The sequence below is a fragment of the Trichechus manatus genome, unplaced genomic scaffold (genome assembly GCF_000243295.1).
Source record: "Trichechus manatus latirostris isolate Lorelei unplaced genomic scaffold, TriManLat1.0 scaffold00121, whole genome shotgun sequence".
NCBI classification, from domain to species: Eukaryota; Metazoa; Chordata; class Mammalia; order Sirenia; family Trichechidae; genus Trichechus; species Trichechus manatus.
Window position 1 is genome coordinate 1,202,047 of NW_004444057.1, and position 12,150 is coordinate 1,214,196.

The following is a 12,150-nucleotide window of genomic DNA, read 5'->3' on the forward strand; positions in this document are numbered from 1 at the left end:
ATGGGGTCCTCAGAGTTTAGACCAATGGAAATACAACATGAACCACATACAGAATTTTAAATCTTTTATAGCCAAAATTTAAAAAATGTGAAATTAATATTTAATCCAGTAGATCCAAAATATTGATATTTTGCATTCTGTTTTTCATACTAAATCTTCAAAATCCCTTGTGTATTCTACACTTTCATTACATTTCAGGCTAGCCATATTTTGCATACTCAATCTTCACATGTGGCTAGCAGCTACAAATTGGACTGTGGAAATGGAAATGCAGAGTAAGTCAAACAGCTAGTTATTTGCTGTGCAGAGTCCATTGAAAAGTTAGAGGCTGAGTAAGAGACTTCTGATGTTGCCCTGAAGGGCAGTTAAAATTTAACTGCAAGACTTGGTAGCATAGTGCTTTTTGCAAGTAGTAGGTACTCAACACCATAGATAGAATTACAGCATTGTATTGTCAGAGGAAACTTAGAGACTGTGTAGCAACACTACATTTTACGGATAAACAAGCAGATCCAGAGCTTAAATCATTGACTTATTTTTCCTCAAATCAGTGTGCTACTGTGTGTGAATATTCTTCCCTGAAAATGCATGATTGGTGTAAGAAGCTTTTCAAGATTCTTATTCTAATCATTAACATAAAGAATTCTAGAAGTACTTTGGGATACAGAGAATCTATTTGTTCAGACGCTTGCTTCAGGAGCTGCTAAGATTAGAAGATTGTGGAAAACAGAAGTTGTGGCTTCCAGCCTAATGTTTTGATGTATATGAAGAAATTAAAAATGATCATTCTTTTTTCTTGTCATATGTTTTTTTAAATTCTCTAAAGATTGACTTTTTCTTAATTGGGTCAAATGGAAGCTTTGTAATGACAACCAATCAGGGTGAAGCTGCCCACTTGTTAATATGCAAAAAATTATCTTTTTTAACAGGGCCAGGTAATGTGATAAGCAGTTTTAAGGGAATACGAGGTGGGGGGCGGGGGGGAGGGTTCTGTTTTAAATTTCTATGTGTGTAACTGTTCAGTAAACACTAAAATCAGACAAAAGTTCACTAAACAATAAATTGCTGATTGCTTCTATAGTCGTCTTGAGTTATCTTGATTTTAACCTGTACTTTATTTTCTAGATCTTTATTTCTAATGTTCTCACTATATGTATGTATGTGTATTTGTGTGTGTGCATGCATGACAGTAGGTTTTTTAACCAAATGAAGTTTCTAAACATTTTTTTTTAATTTTTTTAATTGTACTTCAGGTGAAGGTTTACAGAACAAATAGTTTCTCATTAAACAGGACACATTGTTTTATGACATTGGTTAACAACCCCACAACATGTCAACACTCTCCCTACTTGTCCTTGGAGGACCTTTTTTTGGGGGGGAAAATATACACAGCCAAAGATACACCATTTCAAAAATTTCTACACGTACAATTCAGTGACATCGATTACGGTCTTCCAGTTGTGCTGCTATTCTCACTATCCTTTTCCAAATTATTCTATCACCATTATCTTCAACTCACTGCCCCCTAGGCTTCTCATCAAACCTTTTGAGTTGCTGCTGTCAATTTGATCTCACATATATATGTATATATATATTGTACTTTAGTTGAAGGTTTACAGAACAAAATAGTTTCTCATTAAACAGTACACACATCGCCCTATGACAACGGTTAACAACCCCACAACATGTCCACACTGTCTTTTCTCAACCTTGGGTTCCCTATCACCAGCTTTCGTGTCCCCTCCTGCCTTCTAGTGCTTGTCCCTGGACTGCTGTGCTTCATTAGTCCCATCTAAATTTAAAGTTTTTCACAGCCTTGTGTAACTGAGACATAAAGCCAAATGCTTATGTTTTCACAGTTAACATAGCTAATGTCTTGGTAACTAATTGATTCTACTTCTGAAATTTTTTTTCCTTTTTATTTCCATTGTTTCTCTCCTGGAGTTAACATCTTGTGAAACAAAACCATTTTGTCTCCTATGAAATAACACATTCAGTTTCTCCTTATTATGTTAGTCCTACAACCTACTGCTAAATTAATCTTCCTAAAGAACTCTTAGAGTCTAACCCTGTGCAGAAATCTTTAATAGATTCTCTACAGAGGACAGATAAAGTCAAGATGCTCCAGAATCTGGTCTCGAACTACTTTTCCTATCTTAATTCTTACCCCTTACCTTCACCTACCTTTTGCTTTAATCAGATGAGGTCCGTTTCCTGAACATGTTCTATGCCTTCCTGGCTCGGTGTTTTTGTTGGTGATGCCCTTTGTCTGAGCTATCTTTCCCTTTAACAGCAAATTTTCAAATTCTACCCATCCTCTAAACTTTAATGTCCTTTTAATTACCCTAGCTAGGATAAAGGAGGAAATCTCCCTTGATCTCTCAATAGGGCCTTAGTAATAGGAGGGTAAGTCAGAAAGTATTGCTGCTAGGGTTCCAGTTCATACATGCACGGGTTCATTTCAAACAAAATGTGTTTAAACATGTCTCTCTGATCAGTGGACGGCTGCATACAAACTCTCAGTAATACACTTGGCTTAATCTTATTAGGGTACCTTCAAAAGAAAGGATACTCCTTGTGCCATGGAATAAAATGATTTTGAGGTCAGGGCTAATACTAAATTTTTAACAAAATTCAAGTGAACATCTTCCCAAACCACTGAAGCTTTGCAACAAGTTTATGGAAATACTGCCCCACATAAAACAACAGTTTTTTGATGGATCAAGCGTTTTAAGGAAGGTCGGGAAGACCTCAAAGATGAGCCAAAAGAGGGAAGACCACTCAGAAGTTTATGGCAACTGGGGATTCCAAAGGGGCAGTCTTGATAGATTTTCTCAAAGGACACAGGATGATCACGACGGCTTATTATGAAGAAGTTTTAAGAAAAATTGAAAACTGCATTAGTTAGAAAAAGTCCAGGAAAGTTGCACCAAGGAATTTTTTTGTTACCACAATGCACCTGCTCATTCTTCGAGGATAGTAAGGACTGTCCTACAAGAATTTCGTTGGGAAACCTTACCCCATCCACCCCACAGCCCTAATCTTGCTCCTTCAGACTTCTTTTTGTTCCCAAAGCTCAAAGAATATTTAAAAGGAACACGGTTTGAGTCCCTCAAGGATGCCAAAACTGCCTTTTTGACGTGGTATAAATCAAAGAGCACAATTCTTCAGGGAAGGCTTAACCAGTTGCCATCGAGTTGATTCTGACTCATAGCGACCTACAGGACAGAGTAGAACTGCCCCATACGGTTTCCAAGGCGTGCCTGGTGGAATCAAACTGCCAACCTTTTGGTTAGAAGTGGTAGCTCTTAACCACTACGCCTTCAGGGTTTCCCCGGGAAGGCTTCAGAAACGTAGACCTAAATAGAGGCTATGTGGAGAAACAATAGCTTCACGTTTTGATCTTTTTGCTTAATAAAGGTTTCTATGATTTTGTAGCAATACTTTTTGACTTACCCTTGTACTTTGCACCTTTCAGATTGTACTTTGGGATGTCTATTTTGCATTATAGTTGCCTGGGCTTACTGCCTTACTAGGCTGTATGTTTCTTGAGGAATTACTATCCCCTTGTATTTCTTTTAGAACCTAGTATGGTACGACCATGAAGGAGTGTAATGGAACCATTAAGAACACAGTTATGCTACCTGGATCCTGGCTCAAGAACCTACAGTGTTGACCTTGAGCAACTTATTTAACTTCTCTAAATCTTATTTCTATACCGGTAGCATGAAAGGTAGTAACAGCACCTGTTCAATGTGTTCCTTAAGAGGATGAAGATAACAGATGTGAATTTCCTAGCAATAGCAAGTCCTTAATAAATACTAGCTAGCAGTTTGCCATCAGCTGCTAATCTACAGGTTAGTGATTTGAACCCACCAATCAGAAGAAAGGCCTGGCAATCTGTTTCCATAAAGATACAGCCAAGAAAACCCTATCGAGCAGTTCTACTCTGTAACACGGGATCGCCATGAGTCATAATCCACTTAATGGCAACAGGTTTAGTTTTCTGTTTGTTTTTTCAGTGATACACCCAATAAATGTTTACTGAATATTTAACATCTCAGTCTGAACAAAGCACCTACATTTTGATTATTTTACCAGTTTTTAGATCTTTAAAACAATAGGTGTTTATTTGACTAAGGTCTAAATGGGCTGACCTGAAGGGTCCTCCCAGAACAGAGTCTGCCCCCGAGATCTTGTTCTTGGAGCCCTGGGGCTGGGGATCAGAAGTGGAAGGGAAGATTGCTTGCAGCCTTAAAACAAGTTTTTATTCAGTCAACAAAAGTTTAGAACTAGCCCCAGTACAAAGGTAGACGAGTTCACTGAAGTAAATGGGTATTGCCAGGAAATGAGTTGGAGACTTCAAAGCCTGGGGATGAAGGAAGGAAAGGTGAGATAGAAATGTGGCAGTTGCTTAGGAAAAGAGAAGTCTTTTCACCTACAAACACACATGTAAGTGACCCATGAGTATTTTAGAGTAAGGGGAACTAGAAATCAATGAACAGAAAAGATGGAGAATAAAAAGATCATGAGAACAAGTGACCATGATAGCAATAATCCAGCCAAGAGATGCTGAGGGCATGAACTGCTGCTGTGAAAGTAGGAAAGGAGACAGCTTAGAGAAATGGAGATAAAAATGGGCACATTTCATTCTTTCATTTATTCATTCATTCATTCAGTATTTGTTCAGCCTCGGCTGTGTGTCAGATGCTGAAGCAACTGACTGGGTATCAGGGCAGAACAAGAAAGTTGTCTAGGGTGATGTTCAGATTTCTGACATTGATGGCTTAGGACACTGCCGCTATAATTAACTGGGATACTAGAGGAGGTATAGGCTTGGGGGAAAATGAAGAGTTCTTGGGGGCATCCAACATGAGCAAGTATGAAACAGGCGAAGTCAGGACTGGATATTGAAATTGGGGCACTGTCAACTTAAAAATGGTGATTAAAACTATGGTTATTAATGAAGGCATCCTCAGAGAATAAATGAAATGAGATCAGAATGCTGAGGACAAAAATCCGGGTAAAATCAATGTCTCACCTAATGGAGGAAAGAAGTCAGGTAGATGGCAAGGGCCTTAGAAGTGGTGATGTTTCTTCCTTTGAACAAAAAGAAAGGGGAGGTTGGGTATATTTGGAGATGAAGAAGAAAAATTGTACTGAGTTCAAGCCTGAAAGCTTTTACTTTTTTGATGAAGTAGGAAACTAAGCTATTATCAGGGAGTGATGTCAGCAGGAAGGCCAAAGAATGGTAACAAGTTTTAAAAAAAGAAATAGATATGAGTAAGAGGCTGTTGATGAATACCGGTTTTCAAATGAGTTTGGAAACCATAAATTTATAATGAAGTTGTCATGGATTGAATTGTGTCCCCCAAAAATGTCTGTCAACTTGGCTGGGTCATGATTCCAGTATCGTAGGATTGTGTAATCTGATGTGATTTCCTTATGTGTTGTAAACTCTTTCACTATGATGAGGTTATATATGATCTCCTTATGTGTTGTAAATTCGATCACTGTGATGAGGTTATACAGATGAGGTTTACAAGGTTAGATAGTGTCTTAATCCAATCTCTTTTGAGATATAAAAGAGAGAAGTGAGCAGAGACACATGGGAACCTCATACCACCAAGAAAGCAGTGCTGGGAGCAGAGCGCGTCCTTTGGACCTGAGGTTCCTGCGCAGAGAAGCTCCCAGACCAAAGGAAGATTGATGAGACGGACCTTCCTCCAGAGCCGACGGAGAAAGTATTTCCCTGGAGCTGACGCCCTGAATTCGGACTCGTAGCTTACTGGACTGTGAGAGAATAACTTCTCTTTGCTAAATCCATCCACTTGTGGTATTTCTGTTAGAGCAGCACTAGATGACTAAGACAGAAGTCAACCAAAGGAAGTGTTTCTAGCCATGAGAAAGCAGGACCTAAAACAGATCGTTGGATTCATTTGGGATTGGGGAGTGTTGGTGGGTGTGAGAGGTCAAGGAGGAAGAGGTGTTGAAATAAAAAATACAAAGAGTAAGTTTGGATTGAGAGAAACAAAGAGAAAAGTAACAGGCACAAATCAGGGGATTTAGACATGATAATGAAGTGTAAGAACAGAGTTTCTGGTAATAGGGCATAGGAGAGAAAGGATTAAGTGGCTGGAGAAGGGAACCTAAGATTCAGAGGTGATGACATTAATTTGTAGTCTTGGCACTTTTTTTGTGTTTTTTTAAGAATAACCAACAAGGCAAACAACTGCCTAGCACTCTTTACCCATTGCCATAGAGTCAATTGCAACTTACAGCAACCCTTACAGGACAGAGTAGAACTGCCTCACAGGGTTTCCAAGACGGTAATCTTTACAGAAACAAATTGCCACATCTTTCTCCCTCAAAGTGGCTGGTGGATTCGAACTGCAAACCTTTTGGTTAGCAGCCAAGTGCTTAACCACTGCATCCCTGGGGCTCCTTTTTTACATGCCAGTACATAAAATTTACCTCAGTCTTCTGATTTTTTAATTAATGTTTATTTCATCAAATTAATACATACACATAGTTTGAAAAACTCGACTAGTATTGGAAAGGCTAACAAAGAGGTTTTATGCTCCACCTGTTCTCAATTTCTAAATCCCACTTTTAGATTTACAGAAAAGTTTCAAAGGTAGTGCTTATTAAAAAGCCATTACTGTCGAGTCAATTCCGACTCATAGCAACCCTACAGGACAGAGTAGGACTGCCCCATAGTTTCCAAGGAGCGCCTGGTGGATGTGAATTGCCGACTTTTTGGTTAGCAGCCGTAGCTCTTAACCACTATGCCACCAGGGTTTCGTAGTGCTTATGGAGTTCCCATATACCCTGCACCCAGTTCCCCCATTATTAAATCTTATATTGGTATAATACATTTGTTACAATCAGTGAACCAATACTGACACGTTATTAACTGAAGTCCATACTTTATTCAGATTTCCTTAGTTTTTACCTAATGTCCTTTTTCTGTTCCAGGATCCCATCCAGAGTACAATATTACATCGTGTCACCTTAGGCTTCCCTTGGCTGTGACAGTTCCTCAGACTTTTCTTGTTTTCAGTAAGCTTACTAGACTGCTCCGCACCCCACCCCACCCCACCATCCCTGGGATAAAAACATGTCTTGATTTTCATTTGGTTTTTTTTTTTTTTTTTAATCTATTTCCAATTTTCCCTGTCTTTCCAAAGTTTCTCAGTACATTTTTCCACAAGGCCATTCACATCAGGTAATCGAGCCATTCCAATTGTTTTCGTTAGAGCCCTCTCTTTCTTTCTTGTTTCTGTTTCCTCCAAAGTACTTTTTTTCTATTTTGATCTCTCTTTAATGTTAGATCCTTTCTTCAGATATGTTAATCATTGGATGTCTACTCATGATTAGCAACCAGAAAGGTGAAAAATGACACCTCGTAATTTGAATTTGAATTTACTTGATTCTTATTGGACTTGAGCATTTCTGCTTATGGTAATGTGATAGCTAGCCTCCGGGATGGCCCCAATTAATTCTCACCTCCTGGGACCTAAGCCATTGTGTAGTCCTCTCCCATACTTCGTTATTTGTTAGGTGCTGTTGAGTTGGTTCCCTAGTACAACAGAACAAAATACTGCCCAGTCCTGTGTCACCCTCACAGTCAGTGTTATGTTTGAGCCCATTGTTGCAGCCACTATGTAACTCCATCTCATTGAGGGTCTTCCCCTTTTTTTGCTGACCTTCTACTTTACCAAGTATGATGTCCTTTCCCAGGGACTAGTCCCTCCTGATAACATGTCCAAAGTATGTGAGACGAAGTCTCACCACCCTCACTTCCAAGGAGTGCTCGGGCTGTATTTCTTCCAAGACAGACTTGTTTGTTCTTCTGGCAGTCTATGATACATTCGATTTTTTTTGCCAACACAGTAATTCAAAGGTGTCAATTCTTCTTCGGTGTTCCTTAGTCATTGTCCAGCTTTCGCATGCATGTGGGGTGATTGAAAACACCATGGTTTGGGTCAGGTGCACCTTAGTCCTCAAAGGGACATCTTTGCTTTTAAACACTTTAAAGAGGTCTTTTGCAGCAGATTTGCCCAATGCAATATGTCGTTTGATTTCCTGACTGCTGTTTCCATGGACGTTGATTGTGAATCCAAATAAAATGAAGTCCTTGACAACTTCAATATTTTCTCCATTTATCATGATGTTGCTTATTGGTCCAGTTGTGAGGATTTCTTGTTTTCTTTATGTTGAGGTGTAATCCATACTGAAGGCTGTGGTCTTTGATCTTCATCAGTAAGTGTTTCAAGTTCTCTTCACTTTCAGCAAGCAAGGTTGTGTCATCTGCATATCGCAGGTTGTTAATGAGTCTTCCTCCAATACTGATGCTGTGTTCTTCTTCATGCAGTCCAGCTTCTCAGATTATTTGCTCAGCATACGGATTGAATAATTATGGTGAAAGGATACAACCCTGACGTACACCTTTCCTGATTTTAAACCATGCAGAATCCCCTTGCTCTATTCGAACGACTGCTTCTTGGTCTATGTACAGGTTCCGCATGAGCAAAATTAAGTGTTTTGGAATTCCTATTCTTCAAAATGTTATTCATAATTTGTTATGATCCTTAAAGTCAAATGCTTTTGTGTAGTCCATAAAATACAGATAAATATTTTTCTGGTATTTTTGGCTTTCAGCCAAGATCCATCTGACATCAGTAATGATATCCCTCATTCCATGCACTCTTCTGAATCCGGCTTGAATTTCTGGCAGTTCCCTGTCAGTGTACTGCTGCAACCACTTCTGAATGATCTTCAGCAAAATTTTACTTGCGCATGATATTAATGATATTTTTCCATAATTTCCGAATTCTGTTGGATCATCTTTCTTTGGAATGGGCACAAATACAGATTTCTTTCCATCAGCTGGCCAGGTAGCTGTCTTCCAAATTTCTCAGCATAGATGAGTGGGCACCTCCAGTGCTGCAGCCGTTTGTTGAAACATCTCAATTGGTATCCCGTCAATTCCTGGAGCCCTGTTTTTTGCTAACACCTCCCGTGCAGCTTGGGCTTCTTCCTTCAGTACCATTGGTTCTTGATCATATGCTACCTCCTGAAATGGTTGAATGTCAACCACAGTGATTCTGTGTATTCCTTCCGTCAGCTGTTGATGCTTCCTGAGTCATTCAATATTTTGCCCACAGACCCCTTCAAACTGCAACTCAAGGCTTGAATTTTTTCTTCAGTTCTTTTAGCTTAAGAAATGCCAAGTGTGTTCTTCCCTTTTGGTTTTCTAACTTCAGGTCTTTGCACCTTTCATTATAATATTTTACTTTGTCTTCATGAGCTGCTCCTTGAAATCTTCTGTTCAGCTCTTTTACTTCATCATTTCTTCCTTTTGTTTTAGCTTCTCTACATTCAAGAGCAAGTTTCAGAGTCTCTTCTGACATTCATTTTGGTCTTTGCTTTCTTTCCTGTCTTTTTAATGACCTTTTGCTTTCTTCATGTATGATGTACTGGTCTCGTCTGGTCTTCAGTCATTCATGTTCAGTGTGTCAAATCTATTATTGAGATGGTCCCCAAATTCAGGTGGAATATGCTCAAGGTTGTATTTTGGCTCTCATGTACTTGTTTTAATTTTCTTCAGCTTCACCTCGGATACTGAATAGGGCTAACCTGTATAACTAATAGTATGTTGCAGAAACGATGGAGTATGACTTCTGAGGCTAGGTCATAACAGCCATTGTGGCTTCTGCATTGAGCTTTTTTATATCACTCACTTTGGGGGAAGCCAGCCTCCATGTCTTCAGGACATTCAAGCAGCCCTATAAAGTGGTCCATGTGGTGAGGAACTCAGCCTCCTGTCAGTAAGCAGTACTCACTTGTCAACATGTGAGTGAACCACCTTACCAGTGGATTCTGCAACGCAGTAAACTGTTCAGATTGATTGCAGCCTTGACCAACATCTCTTTTATTATTATTGTTGCAAAACTATAGATAACACAACATTTGCCAAATTAACATTTTTTCACATATATAATCTGTGAGATCAATTATACCAATCATGTTGTGCTACCATCACCATTACCCTTTTTGGTTGACATCTTAACTGCAACCTAAGCTGCTCCTTGATTTCTGACCCACAGACACTGCTGGAGATAAGAAATATGTATTTCCTTAAGCAGCTAAGATCTGGGGCAATTTGTGATGTAGTAGTAGATAACTAGGAGCCTTGGTGGCATGGTGGTTAAGCACTCGGCTGCTAACTGAAAGGTCTGTGGTTGGAACCCAGCAGCCACTCACTCCATGGGAGAAAGATGTAGCAGTCTGCTTCTGCAAAGATTGACAGCCTTGGAAACCCTATAGGGGTTGCGATGTGTTGGAATGTACTCGATGACAGTGGGTTTTAGGTTTTTTTTGGTTAATAGATAACTACTACAGATTGTTTTTGTCCACTTGTTTTCCTCTAGGAATTGCGTATTCATACTCTGCCCATCTTCTTATTTAGTCATTCTTTTTTAAAATATGTACTCATTCTTTATATATAAAATAGATATTAATTCTTTGTTTAATATATTTCAAATATTTTTCTCAGTTTATTGGCTTTTTTTTTTTTTTAACTTTATTTGTGGCCTTTAAACCAGAAAACCAAACCTTTTGCCAATTTGACTCATGGTGACCCCATGTGTTACAGACTAGAACTGCTCCATAAGGTTTTCTTGGCTGTAATCTTTAAGGAAGTAGACTGCCAGGCCTTTCTCCCACAGAGCTGCTGGGTGGGTTCCAATTGCCAACCTTTAGGTTAACAGTCGAGCAGAAATGGTTTGCACCACCCAGGGATCTAATGTACTCACATGGGTCCTTAAACATGAAAGAGGGAAGCAGGTCTTTAGTTTACATTAATTTAAAATTTTATTTAGTTTAAAATATAATTTCTTCCTTAATGTCTTTGGCATTCTGTATTTTATTTAATAAAAAGACTTTGCCTACCTTAAGGTTATAAAAATGCTCTCCTATATTTTATAGCTTTGTTTTTTCATAGAGCTTTTTACTATATAGGAAATTCATTTTTTGCATCATTTTACTTTCTCTCCAAATGGATGGCCAGTTACCCCTACTCTATTTACTGAATAGTCCATTTTTCACACCCACTGATTTGAAATGCCACCTTTGTTTTATGCTAAATTTGCAAATATTCAGGGATGTATCTCTAGACTATTTGGTTCCCTTGATCATTTTAGCTAATTTGGCTCTAGATCACACTTGTTTAATTACTATAACTTTATAGTATGTTTTAATATTCTGTAGGGAAAGTTATTCCTTCATTCATTTTTCTTCAGATTCAAATTGTCCTGGCGATTCTTGTACATTTATTTTTCAAAAGAATTTTAGAACCAGCTTGTCACCTTTTTTAACTTGTTGGGGCTTTGATTGTATTAACTTTACAAATAGTTTTGATAAAGCATTACATCTTTAAAATACTGATTTTTCCCATCCGGGAACATGATATAACTCTCAGGCCTTATTTTATGTCCTTTAATAAAGTTTTTTTATTTTTATTTATATAGCTCTTATATTTTTTGTTAAGCTCATCCTTAGATGTTACAGTTTTTGATGCTATTGTTAATGAAATAATTTTGTTTTCCATGTTAGTTTTTAATCGGTTATTGTTGCTGTATAAGAAAGCAGTTATATATGAAATCTATTGATTTTAGAATTTTGATTTAATATCTGACACCTTATGAAGCTCGTTTATTAGCCTAATAAATTTTTAGTTGATTCTGTTCTAAGTAGATGATCATTTCATCTACAAATAACATTAGTTTTCTCTCTTCCTATTCAATATCTTCTTTTACTTGTCTTATTGGATTGGCTAGGGCTTCCAGCAAAATGTCAAACAATAGTTGTCTTAGGTATATAGTGCTGCTGTAACAGAAATACCACAAGTGGATGGCTTTAGCAAACAAATGATTATTGTCTCACAGTCTAGTAGGCTAGAAGTCCGAATTCAGGGTGCCAGCTCCAAGGGAAGGTGTCATGGATTGAACTGTGTTCCCCAAAAATATCTGTCAACTTGGCTAGGTTGTGATTCCCAGTACTGTATGATTGTCTACCATTTTGTCATCTGATGTGATTTCTCTATGTGTTGTAAATTCTATTACTATGATGTAATAAGATGGATTA